Genomic DNA, 14,662 nt, shown 5'->3' with positions numbered 1-14,662 from the left:
GCAGTTTTCCTTTCTTGTAACATCTTTGTCTAGTTTTGGTATTAGGCTAATGCTGGCCTCACAGAATGAGTTGATAAGTATTCCTTCTGCTTCTATCCTCTGAAAGAGATTGTATATTTCACTCTTAAATGTTTGGTAGAACTTGCCAGTGAACTCATCTGGGCCTGGTGATTTCTTTTTTGGAATGTTATTAATTATTAATTAATTACATGTATTTCTCCCTGGCTGGTTTGGCTCAGTGGATTGAGCGTCGGCCTGCGAGCTAAGTGTCGCTGGTTCGATCTTCCAGTCAGGGCACATCAGAGAAGGAAAACTCTGACTCCAAAAAACCTCCGCTGCCTTGTGGCATACCTCTTCAGGGGAAAGGCTAAGGGAGTAAACCCCGACAGAAAATCCGGAGCCGGAGTCCCTAAGGCGGTTTGACGTTGTAGTCAACACCGGCAACTCCTGCGGCGCACCTGAAGCCAAGCTGTATTGACTCCGTCTTTCCCTTGAACCCCTCAGCTGCGAAGAGAGGGGGGGTCTGCTGCATGGGCAACAGCAGACCCTCCATATCACCCTGCCCAGGCTCTGTAGCTTCAGCTTCACTGGAGAGGACACTCCAGCGTCATCGCAAGATGTCGATTCAACACGGGAGGAGACAGATACCGTGTCACTCCCGAGTCGGACTGCGCAGCCATTCTCGGCGGTGCAGATAGACTCTTAAGAAGCTACACCATCGTCTCTCGAGACGGAAGGCTGCCGCCGCCGCCGACATGTATTTAATAGATTTAGGCCTATTCACAATGCCTATTTCTTTTTGTGTATTAGCAGATTGGATCTTTCAAGGAATCAGTTCATTTCATCTAACTTATCATATTTGTGGGCATAGGGTTAGTCATAGTATTTATTATCCTATTAATGTCCATGGGATCTGTAGTGATGTCCATTCTTTCTTCCTGATATTAGTAATTTATGCCTTCCCTTTTCTCAGTTAGCCTGGCTAGAAGTTTATCAATTTTATTGATCTTTTCAAAGAAACAGCTTTTGATTTTGTTGATATTTTCCCATTTATTTCCAATTTTTAATTTCATCGATCTGCTTGAATTCTCATTACTTATTTTCTTCTTGTTACTTTAGATTTAATTTGTACATCTTTTTCTAGTTTCCTAAACTGGAAATGTAGATGATTAAATTTAGATCTTTCTCCTTTTCTAATACTTGCATTAAATGCTATAATTTTCCCTCTATGCACTGCTTTCACTGCATCCTACAAATTTTGATAAGTTGAGTTATATTTTCACTTAGTTCAAAATATTTTTATATTTTGTTGAGATTTTTTTCTTTGACATATGTATTTTTGTTTTGAAGTTCATTTAAGCTTCATGTATTTTAGGATTTTCTGGTTATTTTTACTAATGTTTCATTTAATTTCACTGTGGTCTGTGAGGAGACTTGTCTGATTTCTATTCTTTTAAATTTGTTAAGGTGTTTTTTATGGCCCAGAATGTGGTTTATCTTGGTGAGCATTTCATGTGAGTCTGAGAAAAATATGTATTCTGTGGTTGTTGAGTGATATTCATTATACTCAATTGACTGATGCCATTGTTGACTTCACCTATGTCTTTACTGTTTTTCTTCTGGTTTGATCAGTCCATTTTTGATAGAGTTGTTAAAGCCTCAACTATGTTGGTCCATTCATCTATTTATCCTTGAAACTCTATAAATTTTTGCCTTGCTTATTTTGACACTTTGTTTTTAGGCACATACATATTAAGAACTGTTATGTCTTCTTGGAGAATTGAACTCATCTGTCATGATATTATGCTCTACTTTATCCCTAAGTTTCCTTACTTTAATGTCTGCTCTGTCTGAAATTGATATCGTTATTCCTGCTCTTAATTATTTTTTATTTTTTAAAATTGATTTTAGAGAGAGAGGAAGGGTGATATATATATCAACATTAATTAGCTGTTTCCTGTAACTGCCCTGATGAAGGATTGAACCCACAACCTAGGTATGTGCCCTGACTGGGAATCGAACCTGTAACCTTCTGGTGTATGTGATGATACCCCAACCAACTGAGCCACCTGGCCAGAGCTACTCCTGCTTTCTTTTGATTAGTGTTAGCATGTTATATTTTTCTTCACACATTTGCTTTATACACACACACACACACACACACACACACACACACACATATATATATATATATATATATACACATATCTATTTAACGTGGGTTTCTTATATTCAATATGTAATTGGGTTGTGTTTTTAAATGTACTCTGACAGCCTTTGTCTTTTAAGCCACTGACATTCAAAGTTATTATTGATATAATTAGATTAATATGTACCATAGTCATTGTTACTTTCTACTTGTTGCCCATGTTCTTTGTTTTTATTTTTGTATTTTCTTCTGCCTTTTGTAGTTTTAATTGAGCATTTTATATAATTCCATTTTCTCTCCTTTCTTTGTATGTTGTACTTCTTTTTAAAAAGTTTTAGTAGTTGCCTTAGAGTTTGCAATATACATTTACAACTAATAGAAATCCCCTTTTAAATAATACTAATACTACATCACAGGTAGTATATCTTATAATAACTGAATAATCTAAATTCCTTCATCTTTTCTTTTGTATCATTGTTACCATTTATTTTACTTATAAAAAAAGCATACATAACCATATATTGTATTAAAACATGTAGTTGAATAGTATTGCTATTATTTTGAACAAATTTTTATCTGTTAGATCAGTTGAGAATTTAAAAAATAAAAGCTTTTATTTTACCTTCACTTATTCCTTCTTTGATGCTCTTCTTTTCTTTATGTGGATCTGAGTTTTTGACCTGTATTATTTTTCCTCTTTTTGAGAACTTCTTTTACATGTCTTGCAAAGCAGGTGTACTGGCAATAAATTCTTTCAATATTTCTTTGCTGAGAAATTCTGTTTCTCTTTCAATGCTGAAAAATCATTTCACAAGGCTCAGTTGGTGGTTTTTTCTCTCTAATTATATTACTCCACTCTTTTCTTGCCTGCATGCTTTTTGAGGAAGAGTTGGATGTAATCCATATCTTTGTTCCTCTAAGATAAAGTTATATTTTTTCATGACTTTTTAAAAAAGATTTTCTTTTATTTTAGGGAGAGGGGATGGGAGGGAAAAAGAAAGGGGAAGGGAGGGAGAAAGAGAGAAAGAGAAATATCAATATGTGGTTGCCTCTCACACTCCTCCAACCGGGGACCTGTCTGCAATCCAGGCATGTGCCCCAATTGAGAATCGAACCAGCGACCCTTTGGTTCGCAGGCAGGCACTCACTGCACTGAGCCACATCAGCCAGCGCTCATGGGTTTTTTAAAGGATTTTTTTCTCTACCTTTGATTTTTCTTTTTTGTAATTTGAAAATTATATGCCTATGTGTAGTTTTTTGATATTTATCCTGCTTAGTGTTCTCTGAGCTTCCTGGATCTGTGGGGTTTTTTTATTATTTTTTAAGTATACTTTATTGATTATGTTGTTACAGTAGTTCCAATTTTTCCCCCTTTGCTCCCCTCTGCCCAGTACCCCCTTTCACTCCAGAAATCCCCCCCCCATTAGTTCATGTCCATGTGTCGTGCATATAAGTTCTTTGGCTTCATCCTTTCCTATATTATCCTTAACTTCCCCCTGTCTATTTTGTACCAATTGATTATGCTTCTTAATCCCTGCAACATATCCCCATTTCTCCCTCTTCCCTCTCCCAGCTGATAACCCTCCAAATGATCCCCATACCTATGATTCTGTTCCTATTCTGGTTTGCTTAGTTGGATTTTCTTTTTATTTTTTAGATTCAGTTGTTGATAGTTGTGTTTGTTGTCATTTTAGTGCTAGTAGTTTTGATCTTCTTTTTCTTAAGTAAGTCCCCTTGACATTTCATGTAATAATGGCTCGGTGATGATGAACTCCTTTAGCTTTACCTTGTCTGGGAAGCACTTCATCTGCCCTTCCATTATAAATGATAGCCTTGCTGGATAGAGTAGTCCTGGTTGCAGGTTGCCTTTCATCACATTGAATACTGCTTGCCAGTCCCTTCTTGTCTGCAAAGTGTCCTCTGAGAAATCAGCTGATAGTCCTATAGGCACCCCCTCTAAGCAACTCTCTGCCTCTCTCTTGCCCTGGCTGTTGTTCCCAGAGTGGGTTGGTCTGCGGACGTTCTAGGACCGTGGGGGCCCTTTAAAGAAGTGGACTCATCTGAGAAACCAGCAGTTTCTGCCTCCATCCCAACCCCCACTGGTCTGCACAGTCAGAAACAATGAGACTTGATTTTCCCCAGCGCTGGGACTGTGTGCTGCTAGGTCCGGTGAGGATCTGGAAACGTTCCCCAGGTGTCCCTCATGACTTTAAAATGTGTGAGTGTGCTTTCTGCTGGCCTGCCGCTGCCACAGCCGCTGCTGCTGCTGCCACCACACTACATCCTCTCCACCCCAGCTCTGCCCCTCTCACCTGTCTGGATGAGTATTTCTTCTTTATATCTTTGTTTGCTGGACTTCCATGCAGTTTGATTTTCTGGAACTTCTGGCTGTTTCTAGTTTTGAGGTAGTTGTATTCCTTCTTAGTTGTGGAGGGAGACTCAGTGTGTCTGTCTACGCCTCCATCTTGGCTGGAAGTCCTGGATCTGTGGTTTTTATTTCAAATATTTCTTCAGTTCCTTTTCTCTTTTCCTCTGGTATTCCCACTACATGTATGTTACACCTTTTGTAGTATCACAGTCTTTGGATATTCTGCTGTGGTTTTTTGTCTTTTATTTCTTTGCTTCTTGGTTTTCAAGAACTTTTGATACATCTTCTCATTTAGAGATTCTTTTCTTAGCAATGTCTGTTTACTAATAAGCCCACCAAAGTAATTCTTTATTTCTGTTACACTGTTGTTTTTTTTTTATAGCTAGCATTTCTTTTCATACTCTCTTAGGATTTCCTGCTCTTCCCTTACATTGCCCCTCTGATTTTGCATGCTGTCCACTTTATCAATTAGACCCCTTAGAATATTAATCATAGTTGTTTTAAATTCCTAGTCTGATAATTCCAACATTCCTGCAATATCTTGTTCTGGAGCTTGCTCTGTCTCTTCAAACATTTGTGACTTTCCTTCCTCCCTTCCTTCCTTCTTTCCTGATGGGGGACTCAAATCTTAGAAATTTTTAGTTTGGTAACAGCTAATAAGCTTAGTAATCAAAGTGTGTAAAAAGCTATTGTTTCAGGAACTGGAGGTATAACTCACCTTAACTCCAGGAAACCATAACCAGTTCCATCTTTGTGCCTCAGGAGGACTGCAAGCAATCAAGATGGTATCTGAACCATTGTACTCCAGAGTGAGATGACCACCACCCAGGGCACAAAGACCACCACCCCGGTCGCAAAGACCAATGCCCAGGACACAGATGAAGGAATGCTGCATCTTTTATCTGATTAACTTTTTCCCTGAATTCCAAATCCCTTATTTACACTTTTCTTCTCCTTATAAAAAGGGTCCGTTTATAATGGAATTTAAGACAGTCTGTTAGGGTACAAACCCACTGTCTTCTCAGATCACAGACCATCTGAGTAAAGTGCCCATAAAGATTTAATCCCTGCCTCTGCTTATTGGGTCTGGTAGATGACAGTCAGCATGAACACCAGCTTTTCTAGCTTCATATTTTGGCAACTCTGCTGGAATAGACTTTGGGACTCTGGTAAGTCTGAGTATCTGCCAGGGAGCCCCATTGGCTGCCTAGACCTGGGGGCCCTAGGGTGTGGATTTGGGGATTCCCTAGCAGCTGCCAAATTATTTCACATGGGGACTCTCTGACTCTTGGCACCTCCCATCATTTTAATGCAGTGATTTTAATTGAATCACAGTGCTTTCTGGTTCAGGTTACAATCCTGGGTCATGACTAAGATCATTAGGTAAAATGGGTCTTCTGGTTTTAGGTGCCTTAAGGGGCCATCTGGTTTACAGAGCTCTGTCTGGTTAAACGGTGCTGTCTGTTTTTGTGATATTACAGAGCTCTGTCTGGTAGAATGGAGGGCGAAAGCCTCTGTTCCAAGGAACAGCCCTATGGGGTGAATTTTGGGTGATCAGTTGACCTATGTTTATAAACCTATGACTAAAAAGAAAATGCCTTTTTATTGTAATACTGTTTGGCTTATGTATTGTATAATCTAGACTCAAGAAAGTGCTGGCTGCTGAATGGGTCTTCAAATTATTGTATTATATTGTAACTAAAATTGTTTTGTCAAATATAGGAAAATTGGAGAAAACGTCTTATCTAGATATTTTCATGAGTTAATATAATAAAGATGCAGGATTAAAGGGAAATAGTTAATGTTACAGAGAAAAGAGAATCTGCCTGTGACAGATAGCAGAAGCTCAGAGGAGAGACACCAGGAAGAGCTAGATATTATGGCTGCTATGGCTGCTGTGAGCATGGTCAGGGTTCTCACGGCCCCTCCAGCCCTGGGGGAACTTCCTCCCTACTCAGCTGAGGGAACTGGGGAAAGTGAACTTGAACTTGTCTCGAACCCTTTGGGAAACCAAATTTGGTGGAGGAAAAGCCCCTACCATTGCAGGTCCATACCCTTTTGTGAAGACTTTCAGTGGGAGTAGAGACAGAGGACAGCCTGCTAGAAATTATTGGGCACATACTTTGTTTTGTAAATCACATATGTTAAACTGGAAAGGACCAGAGTATATCGGTTTAGAATGGATGAAGGAACGTACCCAAGATTTTGAGTGCCTAAAGGCACACCTGGCTTCTACAACAGCTTTGGGGCTTCCAAACCAAGTAAAGCCCTCTCAGTTACACCTTCACAAACGGCAGGGCATTGTCTTAGGAGTTCTCACCCAAATACTTAGTGACATTTTGTAACTCATTGCTTATTTGTCAAGGAATCTAGATCACACTGTCCAGGGATGGCCAGCTGGCTTGAAAGCTGTGCCAGCCACTTGCAAGCTCTTACAGGAAGCTGAAAATCTTTGGGACAGCCTATCACGATTTATGCATCCAACAAAGTGTTGAGCCTGCTGGAGCAAAAGGGAAAGTTGTGGCTCACTGCTGGAAGAGTGGGCAAGTACCAAGCCATTCTTCCTGACCATCATAACATCTCCCTGAAAACAGTAAGTTAAATCCTACTTCTCTTCTCCTGGAGCCTGACTTGGCTGTGCTAATACATGACTGTGCTGTGATAACTGATGAAGTTTATTCTAGCAGAATTGATTTATAGAACCATCCTCTAGAAGAGACAGACTGGACTCTATATGTAGATGTAAGCAGTTATGTGGATGAAGGAAACAGAAAGGCTGGATATGCAGTTGTGACTCTTGAAAGAGTAGTAGAAGCCAATGCATTGCTGCCAGGAAACTCTGCTTAGAAAGCGGAACTGGTTGCATTGATGAGGGCATTTGAATTGTTGCATCAAAGAAAGTGGATGTGTATATTGACTCAAGGTAAGCTTTTCTAATTTCCACCTGGAAGGAAAAAGAGCTGTTAACCTCTAATAAAAAGGAGATTAAGCATGCAGCAGAAATTTTTAAAAATTTGGAAGCTGTTCAAGTACCTTTACAGGTGGCAGTTACGCACTGCCTCGGGAATCAGACAGAGGACACTGAAGTGACTGAAGGAAACAATTTGGCTGATTGAGCAGCAAAAGAGCTGCTAAGGGGACATTTATATTGCCTTTGGTCCCTGTTCTAGACTTGTCACAATTTGACCCTGAATATTTGATGGCAGAATTAGAGAAAGCTGAGAGCTGGGATTTTGATGAAGTAGGAGCTGATAGTGGATGAAAAAGGAATAAGAAAGGAGTTATACTGCTTCCTGAACATGTAGTAGAGCCAGTCATCAAGCATTTGCATGAGGCCACTCAATATGGAAGAGACTCATTAACCATGTATATTAAACTGTGGTTCACAAGTTTGAGAATTTTGAAAGTCATATGAAATATAATTGCTAGATGTGTTGAGTGCCAGAGGAACAACTCCAAGACAGATCCCCATCAAAACCAAGAAGGGAAGCAATACCAAGGACAGTGTCCACTTGAGGGCTGGCAAATAGACTTTACCCACATGCCAAGGGTCAAGGATGGAAATATTTGTCTTTGTTGACACATCTTCAGCATGGTTAGAAGCCTATCCTACTAGAACTGAGAAATACTTGGAGGTAGTGAAAGCCTTACTGAATGAAATAAACCCTTGCTTTGGCCTCCCTGGCAGCATATAGAGCAATAATGGACCTGCTTTTGTTTCAGAAATTACACAGAATATTAGTAAATTTTAAGTAATCAAGTGGAGACTCAACACAGCATGGAGACCTTGGGCTTCTGGGAAGGTATAGAAGATGAATCACACCTTGAAGAAAAATATAACCAAGCTGTGCCAAGAAACTCATCTCCATTGGGATCAAGCTTTACTTATTGCCCTGTTCAAGATAATGGTGGCTCCTCAAAGTGGAACTCAATTGAGTTCTTGTGGAATTGTGTATGGGCAGCTATTCCAGGCTATGATTGGGGTGGGAGATGTGTATGGAGATTAAAAAGTGAAGGTAATGAAAATGTACAACATTTAAATCAGACCTTAGCTGTAATTAATGACCTTGCTTGTATCAGAGGCCTCTGCCCTACAGGTTCACTACATTTCTTTGAACCTGGAGATAAGGTGCTACTCAAGACCTGGAAGACAGGATTTCTACAAGAAAAGTGGACTGGACCTTGGGATGTACTCCTCAGCACCCCCAACATGGTGAGGTTGGCAGAAATAAAGCCTTGGATTCATCACATCAGAGTAAAGAAAGCACTGGAGGAACAATGGACCACCAAGCCTCAAGAAGACCTGAAAGTCATCTTTCAAAAACAATCACTTACACTTTTTTCATTACTTTTTGTTTAACCCCATGTTATGGAGAACTTTTTCCTTTCAAATGAGATAAAAATATCTGGGTGTATTTAGCAAAAATATTATAAATACCTCTGAATTTTGCCTTGCAGGAAGAATTTATGTTGAACAAACATTCACTACATGTCTCATAGGTGTTTGTACTGCCCTGGAAAGCCTTCAAAATTATATTTTATTTGCTTAAATAACCTACTCCAATATTTATAATTGGGAATCTGTGTTAACTCTAAAAGACAGGATAATGTTTTCCTTAGAAGTCACTAATGTAACCCCAACTGGAGAGTGTGTACCTTTTGTCAAATGTGCTAAAAACTGTTTTGTGCTTTGTCACAGAGTGTTGTTGCATACAATGTGCCCCCTTACATGGATATGAAATCAAATGCATTCCTAATGCTAAGATACATGCTCAACAACAAAACGAGCACTTCCAAATGAAACAGATCTCATAGAAATAAGATAGTTTAAACTAACAGTGGGGAAATGATGGGGGACTTAAATGTTGGAAAATTTTAGGTTCAGCTAACAGCTAATAAGCTTAGTAATCAAAGTATGTAAAAAGCTATTATTTCAGGAACTGGAGGTATGACTCACCTTGACTCCAGGAAACCATAACCAGTTCCACCTTTGTGCCTCAGGAGGACTGCAAGCAATCAAGATGGTATCTGAGCCATTGTACTCCAGGGTGAGATGACCACCACCCAGAACACAAAGACCACACAAAGACCAATGCTGAGGATACAGGTGAAGGAATGCTGCAGCTTTTATCCAGTTAACCCTTTCCCTGAATTCCATTACCCTTTTTTTCTCCTTATAAAAGCGGTCCATTCATAATGGAATTTAAGACAGTCTATTAGGGTACAAACCCACTGTCTTCTCAGATCACAGACCATCTGAGTAAAGCTCCCATAAAGATTCAATCCCTGTCTCTGCTTATTGGGTCTGGTAGATGACAGGCAGCGCTAACACCAGCTTTGGTAGTTTCACTGTGAGAGGCCAGGTTAAGGAAATCTATGCATATCCTCCAAATTCCTTTTCTTCTTATGAAAACGAGTAAGAATAGAGAATGGTATTTTAGGGAACAAGGAAGCTGGTGACCCGCAAACCAGTAGGAAATAATTAACAGCTAACAGCAACTGTAATTGAATCGAGAATCAGGGGGTTGTTCTCTGAGTCAACAGTAACACAAAGAAAGAATATAAGTATACAAGTAAGAAAATGACATTCTGCAGCTCATCATGAATGTCTCGGAGATCAAAGGCAGAAAGATATTCATCACCAAATACAGGGAAATGGAAAATGTAGCTAGACAACTCAGCAAACAAGTTAGGGAATGATAAAACCAGCTTGTTTTCTCCGCTTTGGAGTGCCTGCCTTGGCTGCACAACCATTCTGCAGAATCATGAATAAATGCCTCAATTTGCTGCTGAAGTCCTATGTCCTGGTGTTTTATTGTGAATATTTCTCACAGTATGAGCCTCTAAGTGAGGATCATGAGAAATGAAACCTGGAGGTGTTTGTTATGTGGATATTCAAATGCAGAAAACACAATATCCACACAACCATAATATAAACATCTATGCCCCAATATCCTACTTGGAGCTTTATATTCATTTTCTTATTTATTTTTCACAACCACCCTGGTAGGAAGGTACTATTATCCCATTTGCCATCACAATGAACTGCAAAGAGCCAATTGCAAATTTGTACCCCAGGGACACTACTAGCCCTGTGTCCCAAGTTCTAAAAAGTTTATAATATAAAATTTTGTTCTCACACACTCGCCTGTGTAAGCTCTCCCATCCTCCTTTCTCTATTCTCAGGTGTGCAAATAGGAAAATAATCACTCACTCATGTGTAATAGTTGATGTCTTTATGGTCAGGTCATTTCTAGTCCCCCAAATTCTCAGTATGTCTCCACCACTGTATCAGTTAGGATTCAGTCTGGCTGTATGTGATAGATAGCCCATACTAGCACAAGCGTTTATTTTTTCATTCAAAATCAATCTGAAGGCAGGTGGTTTAGAGGGGCATGGTTGCTCCAAAAAATCATCAGGAACCCAGGCTCATTCTATATTTCTGATTCATCCTCAGCATTTGGTTTCCATCCTTAAAGTTACCTCATGGACTAGTTACTGGAGAATCTAGTAGCTGAAAGGGCAAAAGGGATATCCCCAGCTGTCTGTTCCCCTTTAAGTTTTCTGTAAGGCACATAGCACTTCTATTTATATATCATTGACTGAAGGGCAGGACAGATAGTCTTTTATCCATGGGAATTGCTGCCCTGAATGTTATAGGAGTTTTTCATTAAAGAAGTAGAAGTGAATGGATATTCAGCAGACAATTAGCCATCTCTGCCACAACTACCTGTGGAATTATGTACAAATGTATATTTGACATTGACTGACTCTAACACCATCCTCCCTAATTAGTCCTATATCTGACTCTTTGGATTCTATTTCACATCTTGGTGTCTCTTCTCATACTGTCTCCTTTACTTAGTTTTTTTTTTCCTTTTCCTCTTTCTAACATGAGCCTTTTACCCATCCTTCAAAGCCTTGTACCTATCCTTTAAGCATTACTTGATGTACTGCTTCTTCCATGAAGTCATTTCTGAACTTTCCCATGGATTTGATCACATGCATCTTTGGACCCTCACACAACTGCTGGTGTAAATGCCATCAACTGTCCTGTGCTAAACCTTCAGTGTCTCTCTGTGTACTCATAGAAGAGAAGGTGGCAGGACATCAAGAAAGTCTATTTCTTGGGACCACACCATTATACAAAGATATGTTAAATTAATCAACTAACTAATCAATTGATTGAGTCAACAAATAATTATTAAGCTCCACAATGCACCAGGTAGTGTGCTTGGTGCCGGGCACACGCTTACTTAAAAATAAGGAGCTGTCAAAGCAAGTGTGATAGTTTCTTTGGATTCTTTTGTTAAGATTTATATTGTTTTTAATGTTTTTTGGTCTTTGTATATGTTTGTAGGTGTGCAATAGCAAAATCAAAGATTCTAAGGAAACAGGTAAGTGTGTGACCTGGCTTGAATCAAGGAATTTCTCTGATAAAATTAAACAGTCATAGCATTTCCCAATTTACAGAAAAACTTTAATTAATGGGGAAAATATTCTATTTAGGACTTTTCTCTTATATATTTTCTTGGAATCAGTCTGAACTCCATCCTCTTTAATGTGCCTTCAAATTTATATATTCCCAAAGGTTATATTTTAGGTTTCATTTTCCTTTTATTGGTTAATCCCTCTGTACCTCAAATATAAATTGCATGCTGAAGATCTCAGAACATTTATCTCCAGTGCCAGACTTCTCTTAGCTTTAAAACTAAATAACAAGCTGTCTGCTGTAGAATCTTTTTTTTTAACAAAGTCATTTTATTTTATTTTATTTATCTGTTTTTTAGAGAGAGGGGAAAGGAGAGAGGGAGAGAAACATCAATGTGCAGTTGGAGATTCTTTTTTTTAAGTCAGTAAGGAAAAGATCAATTTCCCTACAGAAAATGAGTAAAGAGCAAGAGTAGAAAATACAAAAAAGAATTGAAATTGGTGAGCAAATTTATGACAAATAACAACTTACGCAGATTCAAATAAATACATATTTAAAAAGTAAAGCACTATTTTCCCACCAAATAAATTGATAAAGTTTTAAAGAAAATGGTAATACCTAGAAGGGTATAGATCATATATATTTTGGGAATATAAATTGGGAGGGATGAAAAATATAAACAGACAATGACCAGACTATATATAAAAACTAAACTCTGACCAACAATCTGCCACAACTTGCTCAGGAAACCAACTCCTTATCTACAATAACCAACCCAGGAAGCCAGCCTGCTATAAAGCAGACTTACAGGAAGCTAGGCTGCTATCTTTAGTACACCAAGAAGCTAAACGCAGACACACACACACATACTTCTGAAACAGTCCCCTGACAGTGGCTAGATCTTGATTAATATAATGAAGAGCTCCCTAATTTTTATCCCCACTCCCAACTTAGAACCAGCCTGAGAAAGCTAAGTATGCACACCTAACCAATTACACAGGATGTCCGTCCTAATTAACCCACCATGTTCCTCATGCCAACAGCTTCCAAAACATCACATCTGAAGCCTTCCCTTTTTCCACTATAACACTTTCCCACTCCTGTCCACGTTAGTGTCTCTGCCAAAATGCAAATGATAGCGACTGACTTGCTTGCTAGAGCATCTTCTGAATAAATAGCCTTACATTTTCTCATTTAGTTGGTTTTTATTGATTTCTACAGTTGATACCACCATCCACTAAAACATCTGCCAAAATTATTTGCAGGGATATTACTTAAATACACTTAAAGTATAAATTAAAAAGAATGAATTATATAAATTGCAATATTTTTGTAGAATAAAATTTTAATGTGCACCATGGAATCATATTTTGAAAAACACTTTATAATGTTATTGGAAAGTAATATTGAATTGTAAATAAGTGAAGAAAGCAGATGACAAGACTTAATTATGGCTGAGGTGCCACACACATCCTAGGCTTGGATGGAAGTTGCTCTGTCCAGCAGAGGTTTCATGACCATGGTGGAACAAACTTTTACCCAGGACACTTTGTTATGTCTGGGGGAAGGAAGGTGACTGCCTCTCTAGTGGAGACCAGCAGCCAAACCTTCATCCCTCATGTCTTTTATTGAGGAGGATATATACGAGAGATACAAGGTTAAAATTCATAAATTGTCTATTGTATTTCAGTTGTTTGACAGTAACAGATAACATACACTAATTCGGGAATCACACTGACTGATTAGAGTCAAGGTCTATAAAACATTTGGACCAGGTGCAGGGTTCCATATACTCCCTGCTAAAGATAGCTTATACTACATTGCTGATACGGAAAGCAGAGCAAGTTTTAAAGCACAATGAGCTTAACAAGCGCTCTTCGATCTAAATCCCATGACAATCCTCTGAGTGGGTAACAATCATGTCCCCCATGCAGCCCTATGTTGAGACTTAGAGGTAAGTGCGGCCAGCACGTTGGTGGCTCCTCATGCCCAGGCCGGGTCTACAATTCCTTAAACCATTAGAAGCGGTTGCCCACACTTGATGATATGATTTTTGTTAAAAAACACTTTAAATCAGTGATTTTCAACTGGTGTACTACAAAATTTTTTAAATCATGCGATACCTAATTATTTAATCAGGGAACTCACCTCTTTTATCTTAAATTGTCAAATTATAAAATGACAACAGCAAACACAACAATAGCTGTTCCATATGAATGAATTAAAATTATACCAATTTTTTTGTCAGATAGGCAAAACAAATTTTTTAGTGTGCCACAGAATTTTAGTAATTACTTTATGCATATTGTGAGATAAAATAGGTTGAAAATCACTGCTTTAAATAAAAAGAGAGGAAAGAGACTGAGAGAAGGAAAGAAAATAAATATATCCAAAAATGATGGTCTGGATGAAAAAAATCATAAGTGGGTTTTGAATTTTATTTTTATGTGTATTTTTCCAATTTCCTATCATGAATATGCATTACTTTTGTAACTAGAAAAATGTTGTTTTAAAAAATCTAGTGTGTTTGTTTAGGAAACCTTCCAATAAGCTATATTTTTAAATGGCATCTAGAATATTTAGAAGTAACAGGTTTTGGTGGGTACATATTTTGAAAACCTAAACTGCAAAGTAAGCAGAGGCTTTCCAAAATTACTAATAATAACAAATATTATTTTAGCTATTCGGGAGAGAAAATTAAAGAGATTCTAAG

Source organism: Furipterus horrens, unplaced genomic scaffold (assembly GCF_987537825.1).
Source record: "Furipterus horrens unplaced genomic scaffold, mFurHor1.1.pri manual_scaffold_9, whole genome shotgun sequence".
Lineage (NCBI taxonomy): Eukaryota > Metazoa > Chordata > Mammalia > Chiroptera > Furipteridae > Furipterus > Furipterus horrens.
This window is presented reverse-complemented; position numbering follows the sequence as displayed.